The following is a 20729-nucleotide window of genomic DNA, read 5'->3' as shown; positions in this document are numbered from 1 at the left end:
AGTGAATGCTTACAATCGTTGTCCTCGGAAACACAAATCCAAAGCCGCGATGGTTCCACACATCAAACAATCAGCCTGATTGGCTTTTACTTTGACAATCCACGTTTCACCTGAAAGCTCAAACCCATTCACCACCTCAATTTATTGCATGGGGAACATGAGATTTATTTCCCAGGTGTTTGTGAATGAAAACTCGTGAAAATGACGACAATGATGTTTATTCAGACAGGTGAAAAGAATGGTGTAAATAGTTACTATAATAAAGAAAAGGGTGTAGATTTAAGCACAAAAAATGGCGGGTTTGTTCTGCCTCTGTACGCTGATGCAGCGGGAATTCCATTTTCAGAGAAGGATGATAGTGACTTGGAAACTTAAACTGGTTTAATGTTCATTTAGAGACAGTACGTCAGCAGGTGTGAGGGGGGAGGGGGGGTGGTTCGCCCCCGATTGGAGTCTCATTTTTTTCAGATACTATGTTCATAATCGATGTAAATTTTCCCCCGTCAATTATAATAAGACTCCCTACTTTTTAAGACCTGGTTTTCTCAGATTTTATAGAGGTCCTATAAGGGGAGTTTGGTAGGGGGTGGGGGGTGGGGGAGGGGGCGTCCACTGTAGAGCTATCGCGTTCAGATTCGTATACACAGCATAACTAGACACGTTGCTCCAAACTCCAACATTGTGTATCTATCCTTGTCTATATATACAACTCACCTTTCCCCATCATAGCCGCCATTGTCCGTCCAGACTGTCTTTCTACCGCAACTGACTGGCAGGAAAGCTTAGCTGTGTGACATGTGAAGCCACTACACGTTGTGGACAGGGGGTTCATCATGCCGTCATTTCGCGGACAAGAGGGAGCATCTTTCCATTTTTTTATCAAAGCTGGCGTTCCCCTCTGTAGCCCCCCCCCCCCCCCCAAATTCTCCAGCTTCTAACTCCTTCTCAGGTCTGAACTCAAAGCATAAATTGCGTCTTGCAAATGTTATAGGTAGTTTGTCCCAGGTATGCGTGCAGGGGACAGTCGTTTTGGGTTTCGGACGATGAATCGAGAATCTAGTTTGTCGCATGCGCAGTCATTTGCTGTGAGTTGGATAAGGGCTAAAATAAGCCTGTTCCAAAATTCACCGTCGCAGTTTGTTTCAAAAATAATGACCAGTTACACACTATACATCAGAAAATCTCTCTCTCTCTCTCTCTCTCTCTCTCTCTCTCTCTCTCTCTCTCTCTCTCTCTCTCTCTCTCTCTCTCTCTCTCTCTCTCTCTCTCTCTCTCTCTCTCTCTCTCTCTCTCTCTCTCTGTGTCTCTCTGGAGGTATTACACACCGGTACGACCGAACATAAGGTATCAATAAACTCCTCTTGTGCAGCGGGTTGAAAGTATACCCTGATCCCTCGGAGATATACCTCCACTCCGGTCTGAACGACCTCACGTGACATGTTATATGGTAGAAGAGCATGCTGTCGCTTATTCTCCTTCTGAAGATGAGGTATACCCTCAGTTCGGTTAGACTGAAACGATGCTCAAGCAGTGGAATTTGTGTGTGGTTTGTTTCAGAGCAAAATGTTATTTTATCCAAACAAGAAGATATTCTCGCGCACCGCCTTGTTCAGGATATCCACAAGTTGACAATGATGTGTGCGAAATAAATAAACAATGAAACGAACAAGAACGGACGGACGGACGGGCAGACTGACGGACGGACTGACGGACGGACCGACGGGCAGATTGAGGGACGGACCGATCGATGGACGGACGGAGGGACGGGGGGAGGGGGGGGGGGGCGGGCGGGGGGGGGGGGGGGGTGGCGTTACGGGTAACCCCTCCTGATCCGGTCCTGCAGGGTATTCCTTCAACCCTCTGCACAAGAGGAATCTATTGTTACAGACTGAAGGACGGACGGACTGACGGACGGACTGATGGACTGACAGACAGACTGTCGGACGGACCGTATGGACGGACATACGGACGGACTAAAAGGACGAAGGAACGAATAAACGAAGGAAATAACGAAGGAACGAAAGAGCGAACGAACCAACCCACGAATGAACGAACGAACGAACGAGCAAACAAACAAACAAACAAACAAACAAATAAACAAGCAAACAATAAACAATAATTGTGTGCAATCTGGCCCATTTTCAGGGCATTTGTCAAACGTTTGGAGGAGGTCCACAGTTAGGCCTGGGTGGGGGGGGGGGTTGTCCCACCAACAGGAATTCCCCCCCCCCCTCTCCCCTGTATTGGGCCCTGCACAAGAGGAATTTATTGATACGGACTGAACTTGAAGAACGGCTCGGATTGACTGACGGACCGACGGACGGACGGACTGACGGACGTACTGAAGGACTGTCGGACGAACTGTCGAACGAACGAACGAACGAACGAACGAACGAACGAACAAACGAACTGACGAACGAACAAACTGACGAACGAACAAACAAACGAACAAATTAGCAAATGAATACATACATTCGCAGAAAGAAAAAGGCAAAAGGTACATTTGTGGAGTCAGTAAGGGGGGTGGGTGGGCTTCCGGAACCCAGGAACCTTGGGAATCCCCCCTGGCCTAGAACACACACACACTGATCGACACTGATACACACACTGACACACACAACTTGACGAACGCACACACACACACACACAATACACACACACACATCCACACCGGCACACACACACACACACACACACACACACGCACGCACACACACACTGTGACACACACACGTAAACACACACACCGGCAATGACACTGACACACACACACGTACCGTACACACTGACGGGCACACTGCCGGCCCGGGCTGTGACACACACACACACACACACACACACACACATAAACACAAACACATACTGACATACTCGCAACTGACATAGCAGAGGGGGGTGGTAAGTCATTTGAACGTTTAATTTCTTTTGTCACAAATTTAACTACCCATCAACAATTACAAACCGTTCCTTGTGTTTTTATTTTGAGATAGTTTTGTATTTTTAGTCACTGCAGCGAAGGGACATCACTCCCGCCACCTTATCTGTATCTTCTTAGCCGCAACACGTGGAGACCAGTCCAAATCGTCCAAATGTAGTGGTCATCTGCAGAGACGCCGCCGTGCCGTACAGCTTATCCTGGATGGGAGTCGGGATTCGCTTTTTTTGCACTGCCATTGATGCCAAGAACGGAGCAGCCAGGGTCATTTCAATTTTCATCCAGGAATGGCACAAGCGAGCCAAACCGGCCGATGGTCTTTCGACTCCATGGAGACAGCTGGTGAAGGTAATACTATTTTTATTCCTACATTTGTTGACGACAGAGTGCAACGTTTCTAAAATATGATCGGTGCTAACAGAGCAGCAGGAATATACGTGCCCTTGATGACTTGGTCACTTTCGGTTTCACGGTACCAGTAAAGTCGATCGAACCCCCCCCCCCCCCCCCCCCCCCTTTTAGGACCTAAACAAATCTGAAAAAATCAGGTCTTGAAAGGAAGAAGTCTTGAGATGAGAGTAAATATAGAGAGGTTGTGGACAGACAAATCTGAGAAAACAGGGTCTTAAAAGGGAGGGAGTCTTTAATCAGGGGATATTAAAAGTGTTGTTCCACTGTACTACCAAAAAGAGGGGATACTGTTTGATGTTACTGTAAAGACTTACAGTAACACTGTTCTCTCCGATTGCCAGTGTTTGTACTTTGTAACAGATTGTATGACCGGCACGGTTGGCCTTGTGGTAAGGCGCCCGCCCCGTGATCGGGAGGTCGTGGGTTCGAACCCCGGCCGGGTCATACCTAAGACTTTAAAATTGGCAATCTAGTGGCTGCTCCGCCTGGCGTCTGGCATTATGGGGTTAGTGCTAGGACTGGTTGGTCCGGTGTCAGAATAATGTGACTGGGTGAGACACGAAGCCTGTGATGCGACTTCTGTCTTGTGTGTGGCGCACGTTAAATGTCAAAGGAGCACCGCCCTGATTGGCCCTTCGTGGTCGACTGGGCGTTAAGCAAACAAACAAACAGATTGTATCCTGAAATTTAGCACTCCATGTGTTAACATTTCCACTTCCAGGTCTGTAGTGTGCAAACGTGTTGTCACTGTTACAGCTGAAATGAACTAACAAGAATACTAGTCTGATGTACATAAAATATGGGAGAGGTTTGGGGTCGGGGGTGGATGGCAAGCATAACATTGATAAATGACTATAGTTTTGCAGTGGTTTGCTCTCTTGTACTATGAGTGTTAACAGCAATTGTTTATAATTTGTTACTCAACTTACTGTAAGGACTATTACTATTAGCTTTTCTCAGCAACTGCAAACAATTGTGACTTAATTGCAAGAGCGCTTCATTAAACATTGGGACACTTCTTTTGGTTTTTTTAATGGCTATAGTGTAGAAACTAGAAATGCTGAGATACATTAATGTAGTCATGAACAACAGCAACAACAAAAACAAGAACATGTTTTGAATACTTCTGGCTCTGCATGGTGTTAATCCTACTCAAACTTAGTCAAAGTATTAAGGTATCATTATTTATGAATAATGTGAAGTTGAAGATACAAATTAATGAGAAAGTTTGTGTATTTTTCTGTACACTCTTGCTATTTACTGTTTCAGTGCTGAACCATTTGCTTGAATGCTTGATCAGATGATGACAGAGTGACACCTGGTGGTACCCAATAAAACTGCCTTTGCTGCTATAACTACAAGAAATTTCTACAATTCAGAACAGTAAGTGCATGAGGTTCCATTTTAAGCTGTCAAGAGTAAATCTCAGGAATAGATTAGAAGATTTAGTTATGTCACACATGTCTTGCTTTCTTGACTTTTCTCACACTCTCTTGTCAGACTCAGAGAGTGCATGATTGTACATTTTTTTTACAGTAATTTTTTATGTTCCTAATTGGAAAACAAATGTGTCATAATCTTAGTGTTTAGGATAACTATATGGCAGAGAGAATCATGGAAATGATTGGGCGATGGGGGTGTGTCGCTGGTGTGCAAGAGGGTGGGTGGGTGTGGAGAGAGTAGTGATGGTAGTCAACTACTAACTAAAAGATTACTGAAACATATGAATCGGGAGCGTCACATCTTTCTTCCTGAGACATCCCCTCTTGAAAATGGTGTGGCGTTTAGCTGAATGGAAACGTGGCAGTGTCCTGTTTTTCATAGCTTCGATGCGCGAAGTTGGGGATTTCAGCAGAGAATTTATTGATTGATTAATTAATTAGTTATTTAAGCTCACCTCACTCCTTAGTGTTATTTAGGGGGATGGGGGGGGGGGGGGGGGGGGGTGGTGTTGGCCTGGATCTTGTTAGTGAACTTTCTTTCTGGCAACTCGCATCAGAAATTCCAGGTTTGCTTTCAAGGCAATAGACGGTTTTTGAAAATAATTCTGTTAGGATTATCAGCAGTCCGGAGGTGTACAAATCCCTGTACTGCAGTCAGGTTTTTCAAAACATCTCGAGCACGCTCTACGCCTCTGACGGGCTGTATCCCACAATCGGGACAAACGACCAACTTGGATGTGTATGCCATGCGCACAATATGATACCCCTTGCCTTTAAAAATCAGCGGTCACGAGTTCATCAGAGTTCAGAATTTGTTGTGTAAAAGATAGCCGCTGTCAGCTAGCCATTCGTGGCTCAGGTGATTATATTTAATACAAATTTAAAAAAAGGTTTCTTATGTAGCGCACGCCGCACAGCATACACATCACAGTCAGTCGCTTGTCCTGATCGCAGGATAGCGTGAAACATGCTCCGGGAGACTGCCAATAATCCTTACATAGTTATTTAAAGAAATTGTGTATTGGTACAGCATGTTATGCATGTACTAAGATAGCTATTTGTAAATATTTGGTAGATATTTATGGTGGTGTCCCGAATTGCTCCCTCCCAATTTGCCCCATCCCATGTGGTCCCCAATTATTCTTGCATTTTGCTGTGAGTAACATAACGTGTGCAAAGGCATTTGTCTGAAGCGCATTTCCAAAAAGACCCCCCGCGGGTTAGGGGGAAGAATTTACCCGATGCTCCCCAGCATGTCGTAAGAGGCGACTAACGGATTCTGTTTCTCCTTTTACCCTTGTTAAGTGTTTCTTATATAGTCAATGTTTGTACAGATTTTAGTCAAGCAGTATGTAAGAAATGTTAAGTCCTTTGTACTGGAAACTTGCATTCTCCCAGTAAGGTAGTATATTGTACTACGTTGCAAGCCCCTGGAGCATTTTTTTTATTAGTGCTTTTGTGAACAAGAAACAATTAACAAGTGGCTCTATCCCATCTCCCCCCCTTTCCCTGTCGCGATATAACCTTCGTTAAACACCAATTAAAGAAAGAATTTCCAAAAAGCATAGTTACCATTTGTTTTTTTAAATCTGAATCCGTGACTGTTGTTCTTGAATACTCTTTCGTTTAGGTTTCCAAAAATGCTGATATAAAGGGGAAGGATAGTTGAAACTGTAACCGTTTACATTTTGCTCCCAGATTTGCAGTTGTTGTTTTTACTAGGAGTTTGGACGGGCTCGGTGTTCTTGTGGATAAGACATCGGCCTCCTATTCAGAAGGTCATGAGTCAAAATCGCGGCCGCCTGGTAGGTTAAAGGTGGAGAATTTTCTGATCTCCAAGGTCATTGCTTATGTGCAGACCTGCTAGTGCCTTATCCTCCTTCGTGTGTACACACAAGCACAAGACCAAGTGCGCACGGAAAAGATCCTGTAACCCATGTCAGAGTTTGGTGGGTTATAGAAACACAAAAATACCCTGCATGCTTCTCCCGAAAGCGGCGTATGGCTGCCTGAATGGTGGGGGAAAAACGGTCATACACGTAAAAATCCACTCGTGCAAATTTGTGAGTGAACGTGGGAGTTTCAGCCCATGAGCGAAGAAGAAGAAGAACTATGAGTTTTACTCTTTTAAAAAAATGGTTTTCAAATTCGAAGATTGCCACAACAGTAGTCTATCTCATCCGACTTGAACCCTTCAGACTCCCTGTACATGTACTTGCAGTTTAAACTCATATTTTGTCTGAGAATAGTTTTCAAATGCAAAGTCCTTCAGAAAAACTGCGAGATAAAAATCTGGAGTGCTAATATCGTGTTGGTGTATCGTGTCAGTGGCCGAGTGGTAACGCACTTGCGCTCGGAAGCGAGAGGTTGCGAGTTCGACCCTGGGTCAGGGCGTTAGCAATTTTCTGCCCCCTTTCCTAACCTAGGTGGTGGGTTCAAGTCTTTCGGATGAGACGAAAAACCGAGGTCCCTTCGTGTACACTACATTGGGGTGTGCACGTTAAAGATCCCACGATTGACAAAAGGGTCTTTCCTGGCAAAATTGTATAGGCATAGATAAATTTTCATAAAAATGTCCACCAAAATACCCGTGTGACTTGGAATAATAGGCCGTGAAAAGCAGGATATGCGCCGAAATGGCTGCGATCTGCTGGCCGATGTGAATGCGTGATGTATTGTGTAAAACAATATTCCATCTCACACGGCATAAATAAATCCCTGTGCCTTGAATATGTGCGCGATATAAATTGCATAAAATAAAATTAAAATAAAATCCCCGAGCTTAGAACTGTACCCACAGAATACGCGCAATATAAGCCTCATATTGATTGGTATGTAAGAAATGTTAAAGTCCTTTGTACTGGAAACTTGCATTCTCCCAGTAAGGTAGTATATTGTACTACGTTGCAAGCCCCTGGAGCAATTTTTTGATTAGTGCTTTTGTGAACAAGAAACAATTAACAAGTGGCTCTATCCCATCCCCCCCCCCCCCCCCCCCCCCCCCCCCCCCCCCTCTTTCCCCGTCGCGATATAACCTTGAACGGTTGAAAACGACGTTAAACACCAAATATAGAAAGAAAGAATAATCTTTGAACAGCATTTGGTTGGAAAATGAAAGTCTTCACAAAGCTATCTTCTTCTATTTGTGTGGGTTAATAAATAGGATTTAACATAACAATGTGGTACTGGTATGGGTTTTGTAAAGTGATTACTCAACTTCTGTGAATTGTACCTTCGTGGTGATCATGCTACACACTGGGTAATTCAAGCACAGAAAATAATATTTCTTAATAATTTGGCCTTATAAATGTACTCCGTGACTGTATTTGTATATGGTGAAAAGGAGAAGATATAAAATTTGTGAAATAGGACTTCGTATTTGGTTTTGTCATAATGAATTTGTTGTTTCTGTGTGTGTGTGTGTGTGTGTGTGTGTGTGTGTGTGTGTGTGTGTGTGTGAGCATGCATGCGTGCTTATGTGTGAGTGCACAATTGTGTGTGTGTATTAATCCAGCAGAAACAGCTTCTCTTCCATACATTTGAATCATTTATATTGATACCACATGGAGACTATTCTGAACACACAAGCGTGGTTTTCTCTCTACAGTGCTTTTCCTAAAGTTAAATATTGAATTTTTGAATTTAAAAGTTTTTGGCACACCACTTTAAGATAATGCTCAAGGAAAATAAATAGTCTTCTTTTTTCATTAACGCTTTTTCTCACAGTGATGTGTCAATATCTCAGACGCAAATCCAGAGCCATGCACCGTTTTATGCTTGGGAAGCGCACTATACTCACTTTGGTAACGGTCACTGTTAGAAACATGCATACCAATCAATCAATTAAGCAAAAATGAATGATAAGATTCGATTATGTTCTTCTTTTTGTGCACAGGCGGTTATATACAAACGTGCATAGTGTCAAAAGAAATCACACACACACACACACACACACACACACACACTGAAAGTATGAAGAAGCCCCTCCAACTTTTGGTTGAGTTTGACTGCATTACCTTGAGGAGACTGACGACACTTCACAATGGAAAAAATAATAACTTTTACATTTCAGTGATTTGTTTTAAGTACAAAAGTACAAGTGAAAGTAGAAATAAATTAATGTGACACTATCCCGTAATCACATATCAGGGTCAACTATAATCAGTCCATTTGTTTACAAAACTTTATTCAATTTGTTATCATGACAGAAACAATGCATTGTTTTTTTTAAGATAACTCAAGCATAAATGCTTATTTTAAGTCATCCTGGTATGTACATAACAAAGTTTAGCATGATGGCGGACTAGATACATTTACTCATTTCAGACAACGAAAACAAACAGACAAACCTGATGCGCAAGCAATCAAAAAATGGAGGGGGTGGTAGTACAGAACTTGGTGGGGGTAAAAACAAGAAACAAAAAGAAATGGGGTACGAGAGAACAGAATTCAGCATAAGGGGGAAAAAAAAGGACGACGAAGACTTGGAGCGCCAGAAATGTCGGAAGAGTGGGTCACGTCACAATAATATTAAATGCACAGAAGACACACACGCAAAGTTAATACATTTTGTGATCGTCGAAAATGGCACTAAATTACATAACGATTGGGCCATAATCGATGTCGAAACAAGGACACAAAACACGAGAGAAATTACGAAGAACAATTGGTCAGGCAGCATTTGTCTCATGACAGTGTCAAATGAACATTATGAATAAAATGTAGAGGCTCATGTACGGAACATGCCTGTTTGTCTTAATAAATTCTTGTACAGTTATGAATATGGTCTGATTGACATTCCGGGAATATTGCGGGATGCCTTTCAATAATATTTCAATAAACTTATAATCAGTTATCAATTGACAATAATCGTACATCTCTACACAAGGGTCAATGCAACAAATAGTGCTCAGCAGTCTCCCTTGGGTAACCGCACTCACATTTGGGGCATTCCTTGAGGTGCCGCTGACATAAATCAAAATTCAAATCACTCATACCAATACGCAGTCTGCAATTATGGACTTTTTCAAATCTATCTCCAAAATAATAATGACATGGTACTTTAAAATCAACGTTGATTGCAGTAAAGTAATTGACTGACAATTAGTAGGGTTGTATGTGGGGTGCCTAAAATTTGAACTTTTCTTATTCCCGAATATTTTTTGTGGGCGCAGAAGCACGGGGCAAATGGTATTGTTTTTTTCTGGAGGGGGATCAGACAATATAAAACCAATTAGAGGCCGAGTTGCCTGACAGAAAGGCCAATTCTAGCCCCAGTCCATGCCGGTTACATGTAATTAGCTATGCACACATTTGAGATCGATACCCAACCTTACTGAGCATCAGTTCTTTGCGTTATTTTAATTTTCTTGTTTTTCTTTAAAATAAAAAAGGGAATGGTTTTATTGATGTCATTTTATTATGTCATTATCTAGTCAGCATAAATGACTTTTGTGGATACAGGAGAAAGTGTTAAAATGTGAAGATTTCAAGTGTGGTTTGTGGTCATCTGCTCAGTTGACCACTTAAAATGTTGTTTCATTTGATGATACGTTTTGTTTGGTGTTCCCGCTTGAATGTGACAGTAAGTTGTACAATGTTACTCTGTGTGTGTGTCTGTTTGTGTGTGTGTGTGTGTGTGTGTGTGGTGTGTGTGTGTGTCATGTGTGTGTGTGTGTGTGTGTGTGTGTGTCAGTGTGCGTGCGTGAGTGTGTTTGTGTGTGTTGGTGTGTGTGTGTGTTTGGTAACCGGCTTTGTACAGCGGGACCACCTTATTTTTTCATGTATTTTTATTCATTCTGGAGCTTTATTAAATAAACTGCCCATTTCAATCACAACTCTGGTCTGGTCTTATTGTCAGTGTTGCATAAATGATTGTATGTGAGCTTGTGAACATACAAAGAAAAAAGAAAGAAACATTCTGTGTCGAAATATCTTGACTAAAAATCAGGCGGAAGACTACACCTGTTGCATTTCCTATTATGCTCAGGCAATTATAACTGAGGGCGGAAGCGACAATGATTCGTTTTCCCCCCAGATAACATTAATTTGTAGAGACGGAAAAGGAACACGCACATTCTGGAACTGATTTGTGTAAATAACTGAGAGGGTGTTTTGTCTGTTTTGTGAAACGGTCCTCACACATTTGCAAAGTTCCACAGTTAGGCAGCTGAATTAAAGCATTACATAATGCATAGTGTAAACTCTAGGCCCTACTTCAAGGTCTTATTACTTCAAGATGCATACACGTGCTGTTGTATCTGTTAGTGCTTGCCGGACACCAGTGCTGATTAAAATGGCTTAGATTGTTACTAATTTGAAACTACAGTATGTCCTTTTACGCGTTGTGGCAACTGAATTTTGTTGGTACCGATGATTTATACAAAGACTTTTATCACAGGTTTCTTCCATATCAAACATTTATACTTACCTTCAAGTTCGAGTTTACCTTTACTTTCACGAGGAGAGTCTGTGTGTGTGTGTGTGTGTGTGCGTGCGTGTGTGCACGCTTAAATATTCTTGATTTTTGAACATAAGCAGTTTATCTGTCATAGAGTTGTGTGTGTTTTCATGTCTGCGTGTTCTTTTCCCCCTCCTTCCTCCTCTCGGCAGTCCGGCTTCAGTCATTTTATTCCTCCCCTCAAAGCAGAAAGCAGCATTGTGTTAATGTTCAGAACTTTGCCAGGTTTTTTGTTTGTTTGTTGTGCTTCTTTAATTTAGGTTTGTTGTTTGTTTAAAACACTCAAACATACGCACACATCCACACGCACACTTTTACTTTTTAAGTTATAATAAGTATTGCATTCAGCCACGGTTTTTTTCTCAGTTGATATTCTGATTTTTGCCATTTTTTTGTGTAATTTGTTTTTGTTGTGCTTGTTTGATGTAGGTTTGGTGTTGTTTGTCGTTGTTTGTTTAACACACACTCAAACACACACTAACCAGACACACACACACACCACCACCACCACCACCACAAGAATAGGTTTACACTCACTTTTTCCTCCACGTTTTAATTTTGGCAATATCATTAACCCAGGATTGCAAAGCAGGGATCATTTGTCAATTTCATAACAACGTACATACAATTTCAGCTGGTCACTTCAATAAAATGTGCATCATCACAGGTTTCTGCTGGAATGACAGTGTCTTATCTGTCAACACAAAATACACACACACAAAATGAGTGTGATGCTGTATGCCTCCTAACAGATCCTAACTTCACCCTCCAAACCTCCCTGCAGATGTATGTTCTGTGCACAAAAATAACCTTTTAAAATATACAAAATGCAGACGACATTTCTACATTTGTAGTTGTGCTGCAGACCTGTTTACCCCCATAAGTGTTTTGGAGTAATGCTCAGCCCCAAAAATAGTAATCCTGGTACAAAAATAGTAATCATCCAGCATTCGTCGCCAATTACAACGCACATGACAACTGTGTCTGCGAAACGCAATCATGCACATATATCCATCATTCACAAACAAAACACATCAGTCAGTTTTTGTAGTCATCATAATGTCAAAGAAGATTACATCAAAAGCACATGCATCACTGATTTTTTTTCTTTTGCTCGTAGTAGGCCTTTTTCAGTGTGTCAAGCGCTTCTCTACTGTACTTGCGCTTGCTGAAGGTACTGAACTTGTCAAATTCAGGTGCACGGAGCCCCTGGGGCTTTTAGTCATACCTCAGGCAGCTATCTGTTAGAAGAACTACCAAGTTTCATTGACTTGCACCCAAAGAGTCAAGAACTGCGATTTTTTTACGAATCAATTTCGTACTCGGACCCGGCTGGTCTTGACCTATTTTTGGATCTAAATTTAGATCAGGTAGATCACCACATCATGCACAAAAAGACACGTCACTAGCAAACTATGTCAGACATCATCATGAGTTTGTATAAAACAAAATGGAGGCCGGAATCACTCAGTTGAATCGAACTCCGACCAAACACCACGTAATAACTAGGTTAATTTATGCACTCGCGTGAACAAGAAACTGTCGAGCTTCATAGATGTCATCGTTGGGTAGTTTTGGGTTTGTTTTACTACCATAGGAGGATTTTTGAACTGTAAATGCACTCAGCTGCAACAAAAACGCAAAACGAAGGCTGTAAGCTGCACTGTGCCTTTAAGTAGCTCAACACAATGATCGCAGCCCAGGGTGCTAACACAGTTTGGAAGGTCAAGGTTTTATAGTATGCTTCCCTAACGGGATCTTATAAAAAAAGCTAAAACATTTACCACTGAAGAAAAACCATCTCTGAACAATTCAAAATTGTCACACTACTAGTTTTACATTTTAAGGATCTTGCCTAGTGCACATCTTTTTATTATGAAACATTTGTATTGTAAACAAAAGAAAACACAATGTCTTGTGATCTGTAAATGTTCTTAATACAGGGAACTTTATACATTGTTCAAGTGAAGTACTGTACAGCCTATTTAGCTTGTTCATTTTCTCCCTATAATCTGCTACAATTCAATAAACTGCTGTAAACTTGTGTGCCCTTAAAGTAGATTTATGTCCTTCTGTGTGGGCACCTTCTTCTTCTTCTTCCTCTTCAGTGTTCAGTGTTTGCATTTGGATGTGTGCTCTCTGGCCAAGTCTTGTTGCACAGGGGTACGGGTGGCAAGAAAAGGCCACCCTCTCAGAACGTGTTGCAGAGTCTGTTCTTCCTACCCTAGCCACAGTCGCACGCTGTAGGTGCAAAACCTATCCTTTTGATGTGTACCTTCAGACAGCAGTGTTCTGTGCAAAGGCGAAAGATGGCTGTCTGTTCTGCGTGAGTAAGATGGGGCTATGGTCTTGAATGAGCTGGTAGCTGTCTGTCTTAAAAAAAAAAAAAAATAGACATCAAAGAAGTTGCAGCACCAGCCAAGTGTTGACTGTTTTCTTTATGCGTAACCTGGTCCTGGCAGTAGCTGTTGTCCATCTGTAAACAAGCAAGATCATTATTATAATATATTGATGGTGTATTTGTTTTACCCAAAAGACGATTAAAATAACATTTAATTTTTGTTTTAGTTATGTGGCATACATGCAGTGGAACGATCATATCTTGTGATATCTTCCCTCTGAGAAAAAAACTACTATTCAAAATGTACTTTTACATACTTTTTTGTTAACTTAGGCTTTTGAAGATCCACATCCAATCCTGCCACAATGTAGGCACAATCATAGGCTAAAATTGTCAGGGTTATTTACCATCGAACTGTCCTCAACATTCTATGCTGACACACACACATGCACACACACATAACTTGACTTCACTTAGGAAGGTTATGTGATGCTTAAATCATTTGTCTTGCCACTAGTTCATCACAAGTAACCACTGTGTTTATTGCTGGTATGTGCTTAAATGGAGGGATAGTCTTATCCCATGGTAAAAATTTTTTTTTTAACAAAAAGCCTGGCAGGTGATGTGAGATGTGAGCCAAACTGTGTTCACGAAAAGCAGCCGGCCTTTAATAACACAAAGCTGCCTCTGTACACAATTCTGCTTTTACACATGCTATCCCTTAACTTGGATTCATACCAAAAATCAAGCCTGGTTTCATAGGAAACAGTCAGAATGTTGATTCAGCATTTAGAATGATAATCTTATTTCATGTACACGCCTTGGCAAATCTGACAATTAAGTAAGCAGAAGTTTTCTTCACGGGACGGATTTGCTCATTTTATTATGTAGCAATGCACTTCACTTGGTCACATACACCCCCCCCCCCCCCCTCTGTGCACAGTGATAGTTTTAAACAAGGAATTCTGTAAACACAGGGGTGGTCAAATACACCCCCCCTTCCCTCTGTGCACAGTGATAGTTTTAAACAAGGAATTCTGTAAACACAGGGGTGGTCAAATACACCCCCCCCCCCCTTCCCTCTGTGCACAGTGATAGTTTTAAACAAGGAATTCTGTAAACACAGGGGTGGTCAAATACACCCCCCCCCCCCTTCCCTCTGTGCACAGTGATAGTTTTAAACAAGGAATTCTGTAAACACAGGGGTGGTCAAATACACCCCCCCTTCCCTCTGTGCACAGTGATAGTTTTAAACAAGGAATTCTGTAAACACAGGGGTGGTCAAATACACCCCCCCCTTCCCTCTGTGCACAGTGATAGTTTTAAACAAGGAATTCTGTAAACACAGGGGTGGTCAAATACACCCCCCCCCCTTCCCTCTGTGCACAGTGATAGTTTTAAACAAGGAATTCTGTAAACACAGGGGTGGTCAAATACACCCCCCCCCCCTTCCCTCTGTGCACAGTGATAGTTTTAAACAAGGAATTCTGTAAACACAGGGGTGGTCAAATACACCCCCCCCCCTTCCCTCTGTGCACAGTGATAGTTTTAAACAAGGAATTCTGTAAACACAGGGGTGGTCAAATACACCCCCCCCCCTTCCCTCTGTGCACAGTGAAAGTTTTAAACAAGGAATTCTGTAAACACAGGGGTGGTCAAATACACCCCCCCCCCTTCCCTCTGTGCACAGTGATAGTTTTAAACAAGGAATTCTGTAAACACAGGGGTGGTCAAATACACCCCCCCCCCTCTTCCCTCTGTGCACAATGATAGTTTTAAACAAGGAATTCTGTAAACACAGGGGTGGTCAAATACACCCCCCCTTCCCTCTGTGAACAGTGATAGTTTTAAACAAGGAATTCTGTAAACACAGGGGTGGTCAAATACACCCCCCCCCCCCCTTCCCTCTGTGCACAGTGATAGTTTTAAACAAGGAATTCTGTAAACGCAGGGGTGGTCAAATACACCCCCCCCCCCCCCTTCCCTCTGTGCACAGTGATAGTTTTAAACAAGGAATTCTGTAAACACAGGGGTGGGACTCTCTTGTGATGAAAAAAGAGGAAATCCCTTTTTTTCCAGGGGGTTCGGGGGCACGTTACCCCGAATTTTGGTTAAATGGTACATTAAAATCTGTGCAATCTGACAAAAAAGACATTCTCCACACTCCCCAACCTCCCCCCCCCCCCCCCCCCCTCAAAATTACTATTAGTTATCAGGAGTTTTCAGTCAGCACAATTTAACTCTCAAGCCTCCAGTGTTCTGTTTCATCTCCACGTCTCTCCAAATCATTCAGTCAACAAGTCATAGATATTGTAATGAAATGTGACGCGGAAAAATAGATTACTCCAGCAGAATTCGTAAGTTGTGTCCGCGGAAATCCGCGGAAAAGTCCCACCCCTGAAACAGCACTGCATGGTGCCTTTTCCAGAAATAAATTCATCAAAAAATGTCAACTCACAACAGCAAGAGTCAGTGTGTCGATTGTTCATATGTGACAAAGTTGAGGGATGAGCTTATCCTATGTTAAAGCCTGGCCAGAACTGAGACGGTGACGAGAAGTAGTGTGCCTATAATGACACAATGCTTTCTTCGTAAGCAATTAGATTCAACATCTCAGATCTGGTCAGGCCTATACAAATGCCATCTCTCAACTTGGTCCATACAAAAATCATGAGCCTGGCTTAATTCTGTACAGAGTGGGAATTTGTTTTTCTCTTTTTCGAAATCCAAAATAAGCAAAATCAGGTCTTAAAATCAATCAATCAATATGAGGCTTATATCGCGCGTATTCCGTGGGTACAGTTCTAAGAGCAGGGATTTATTTTATCTTTTTATTTTATGCAATTTATATCGTGCACATATTCAAGGCGCAGGGATTTATTTATGCCGTGTGAGATGGAATTTTTTTACACAATACATCACGCATTCACATCGGCCAGCAGATCGCAGCCATTTCAGCGCATATCCTACTTTTCACGGCCTATTATTCCAAGTCACACGGGTATTTTGGTGACATTTTTATCTATGCCTATACAATTTTGCCAGGAAAGACCCTTTTGTCAATCGTGAGATCTTTAACGTGCACACCCCAATGTAGTGTACATGAAGGGACCTCGGTTTTTCGTCTCATCCGAAAGACTAGCACTTGAACCCACCACCTAGGTTAGGGAAGGTGGGAGAAAATTGCCAGGGTCGAACTCGCAACCTCTCGCTTCCGAGCGCAATTGCGTTACCACTCGGCCACCCAGTCCAAGTCCAAATGGAGCAAGTCTTAAAATGGGAGTGAATTTACAGATGTTATGAACAAGAAGTCTGCGAAAACAGGGTCATTAATAGGAAGGAGTCTTAGATTGGGGTGTCTTAAAAGGGGCAGGGGTGGAGGCCACTGTAATGACCATGAAATACCGTACTTTCCGGGTCATAAGGCGCGACTTTTTTCCTTGAGTTCGACCCCTGCGTCTTGTATAACGAAGCGCCTAATCCGTGTATGAAATACGAAAAAAAATCAAAGAGACCGCTTGAGTACCAGTCAAACAACTTGTGATAATGCATGTTTCAGCTACTAGGTACTGCCCTGCCTTTGATCTGGCCGCACACACAGATTTCCACTCTGTTAAACTCGGTCATTGACCCCTGGGAAGAAGGTCGTGTCTTTTAACAAGGCCACCCAGCTATCACAATGCCTTTGGTCACTGACCGGTCACTGACCCCGATGCAGGAAGTGTTTCCTCTCTCAGATATGACAGGGGAACCACCTCTCATGGCAAAAACTGGGTCATTTTGGTGCGCCCTATTGGCCCCCTGCGTCCAATGGGTGACTGGATTACATTTTTTTTTTTAAAAGAAGGGGGTGCGTCTTAGATAACAAAGCGCCTTGTCACCCGGAAAGTACGGTAATCAAAATAATACTATCAGTCATCTTATTCTCTACCAAATTTCTAGAGGTCAAGACAATGATACAGATTATTTACTTGTGTCACTGTTAGTGTCATTCTATGAATAACAGACCGATAGAAAGAGAGCTCTGTGTCTTGTACCTGGGTTCGTGCTCAGTTGCTTGAAAATGGACTTGTCAGAGGTTCTTCTTCAGCCTTACACCAGCCTACAGCGGTAGCTTCTACTTCACCAAACTTTGTTCTGAAACAAAACAAATAAAACACATCTTCAGGGTCAAGCATATGTATCAAATCATGATCACACAATTAAACCTTCTTCTTTGGTCAGTACTATTGAAGATTTGTTAATTGTTTCTTGTTCACAAAAGCACTAATCAAAAAATTGCTCCAGGGGCTTGCAACGCAGTACAATATATTACCTTACTGGGAGAATGCAAGTTTCCAGTACAAAGGACTTAACATTTCTTACATACTGCTTGACTAAAATCTTTACAAACATTGACTATATTCTATACAAGAAACACTTAACAAGGGTAAAAGGAGAAACAGAATCCGTTAGTCGCCTCTTACGACATGCTGGGGGAGCATCGGGTAAATTCTTCCCCCTAACCCGCGGGGGGTTGTACAAGATAATGAAATAGAGTGAATTTTGAAGTGCATTCATAATTAAAGCCCAATCATGTGGTTTAACCTACCTAGTCTTGAAAAGCCTGTCCGAGGAAACAGATCAAGCACCCTTCCGCAGACCTTCCTGACGGAAGAGTCTTGGTTGTAACCGCTCACTTTCTAAAGTAGTCCATAAGCAGTTCCATGTGCCTATGTTATCACTGTAACCAGCTCCTTTGTGTACCTGTGATCTGGATGAGCTGCAACACATAAAACTTTCATATGAACACTATGTCAAGTATACCAGTTAGCATCCATCAAACACTGACTGACTGAGGAGCATCACAAGATCTGTTCTAAGGAGGTAACAACTATTGTCACAAAGTGTTTATGATACAGCTGCAGGCACATGGCACTGAGTGGTCAATTGGTGAGGGGGGGGGGGGGGGCAGAAGTTCTGCTCAGTCTTGTCTGCTGATACTACACTTTGTGGTGGTGTAAGGCAGGGAATCACACCCCAACCACTGGCCCCGCCCACCTGGTGTCGAGTGCCTGTGGATACATCAGTCCCAGTCATGGCTGGCCCCCGGTTGACAACTGCCATGTACGTCATGTACGGGTACATTTACTTTGCAGTACAGATTAGTTTTCAATAGCAATGACATCATGGACGCACACCTGCCCAACGCAGACAAGGACAGCAAAATCAGGGACCAAACGTGATAAAGAGTAACTAATCGTCACAAACATCAAAATGCTTTGCATTTCTTGACCAGATAACAATCATTTCTGGGCAATTGAAGATTATTATTCCACCTACAGGCTATCACCCCCATGGCTGTTACTTGTAACACATTTCATTTCTTAAAATATGTTTTGTAAAGTAATACTGTAGTTAATAGATTTCTCTGAAAGGCACATTCCTTCTCATGAAAACAATTTGGCTCACCGTCTAAGATCTGGTCAGGCTTTAAAATGGGATAAGACATGATCTCTTAACTTGTTCACATACCCACAATGAACGGTCTGGTTGCTCTCTGCGCCAAGTGCGATTGTGTTATGAATAAATGCTGTAAAAGCTACAACTGTACTAGCTCATTTAAAAAAAAAATCACAAAATGTCACTTCACCACAGCAAGCAAACAGTGTGTTTATTTCTGGTATAGAACAGACACACACATACACACACACACATACACCAAAGCAACACAAAAGCCCAAAACATGCCTACCATCTAAATGAGGAATCCAGTTCCAACTGTCTTCTGCCAATATAACACTGCCAGAGACACCATGGTGTAGAAAGTCAGTTTAAAGAGAGACTACCTGAAAGAAAAATGATACAATAATAATAAAACACCCAGTGCAATAGACATACTTGCTCGTTAAAGGCTTACTTTACCATGTAAAAACATTTTGCTTCACAGTCTCAGATCTTGTCAGGCTTTTACTTGGGATAAGATCATCCCTCTACTTGGACGAATAGCAACATAGATCAGCTTGAATGCTCTCTGTGCAGAGTGGTTTTTGTTTGTTTGTTAAAGAATTAGTTTTGTTAACAACACTGGTACCTTTTTGTGAAAATATTTCATCACACATTTTTAACTCACCACAGCAAGCAGTCACTGAATATATAATTTTTTGTATGTGGCCAAGATGAGGGATTCCATGTTAAAGCATAGCCACATTATACTGTAGTGACAAGGCAAGTGGGCCTTTAAATTGTAAACTGATATATATTGTGCATTTTGACTTCTTCATAAATTATAACCCTGATGCAGGCAGTCATCAGTACATGTAGTGGTTTAGTCCCTTGAATGAGAAAAGAATGACTTTGCAAGAAAGAAACTCGGAGTCAAAGTCAAAATACCCTTTAATTACAAACTATAGATTCCACAGGGTTTGAAGTTAGAAAGCTCTGAAAATAACTCTGCTATTTGAAATTGACTAATAGTATTAACTTTATCTTATACCGCCATACATGATACACATGTACAGACAAATGAACTAAGGCTTGTGAAGATCTATCCATAATCCTGCTACACAAAGACACAATCATTCAGAGGTTGAAATTGCCAGGGTCATTTTCCATCCCCATGTAGCCTGGATTTAATTACTGGCATGTTTTTCAGTTAAGAGATGTGTCACTCAGAATGACAGGAGATGGTTCACTCAATGCAGAGCTAATATAACATTGATTTCTTCATGCCATCTGATTTGCAGTTGAATCACAGGGCGAGAAAAATTCTAGACTGTCCTCAAACATTCTATGCTGACTGTAAATTGTAATTATATAATACACACACCTAGCTAACTGGTACACTATTACACTTGCTCTGGCTTACTTCTTTCTTTTTCCAACATAATAATCTTTATTTGTACTTTAGCCTTTTGTGGTAAAATATTCTCATTACCACCAGTTGCACTCACAAGCTAGCACTAGTGTATTTTGGAAATGATCAAAGGACTTACTTGTGTTCTACAACAGCACCATGTCAGTGTTGCGGGAAGAATGAGGCAGGGCTTGGTAATAACTGAGACCTGCAAGTAAACAGAACATATTTAGAATCCCAGCATGTGTTATAATTTGTGTATATTTCTTTTATATTATAAGGTCTTACATTGCAATAACAAACACA

At 41.9% G+C, this 20729-nt stretch overlaps 1 protein-coding gene and 1 long non-coding RNA gene across 2 annotated transcripts in view; one reads left to right on the top strand and one right to left on the bottom strand.

Annotated features, from left to right (window-relative positions):
* LOC138968639 (rho GTPase-activating protein 6-like) overlaps positions 1-20729 on the top strand; it is a 131897-nt gene that overhangs the window by 81145 nt on the left and 30023 nt on the right. The window lies entirely within an intron of this gene.
* LOC138968642 (uncharacterized) lies at positions 12287-20636 on the bottom strand. The gene is made up of 5 exons (XR_011456247.1): positions 20563-20636; positions 19323-19416; positions 18181-18351; positions 17627-17726; positions 12287-13724 (listed from the first exon to the last, which is right to left on the bottom strand). It is a non-coding gene; the product is annotated as an uncharacterized lncRNA (long non-coding RNA).

Source organism: Littorina saxatilis, linkage group LG6 (assembly GCF_037325665.1).
Source record: "Littorina saxatilis isolate snail1 linkage group LG6, US_GU_Lsax_2.0, whole genome shotgun sequence".
Taxonomy (NCBI): Eukaryota; Metazoa; Mollusca; class Gastropoda; order Littorinimorpha; family Littorinidae; genus Littorina; species Littorina saxatilis.
Note: the sequence above shows the minus strand (reverse complement) of the source record. Positions and strands in the feature narration are given on the sequence as shown.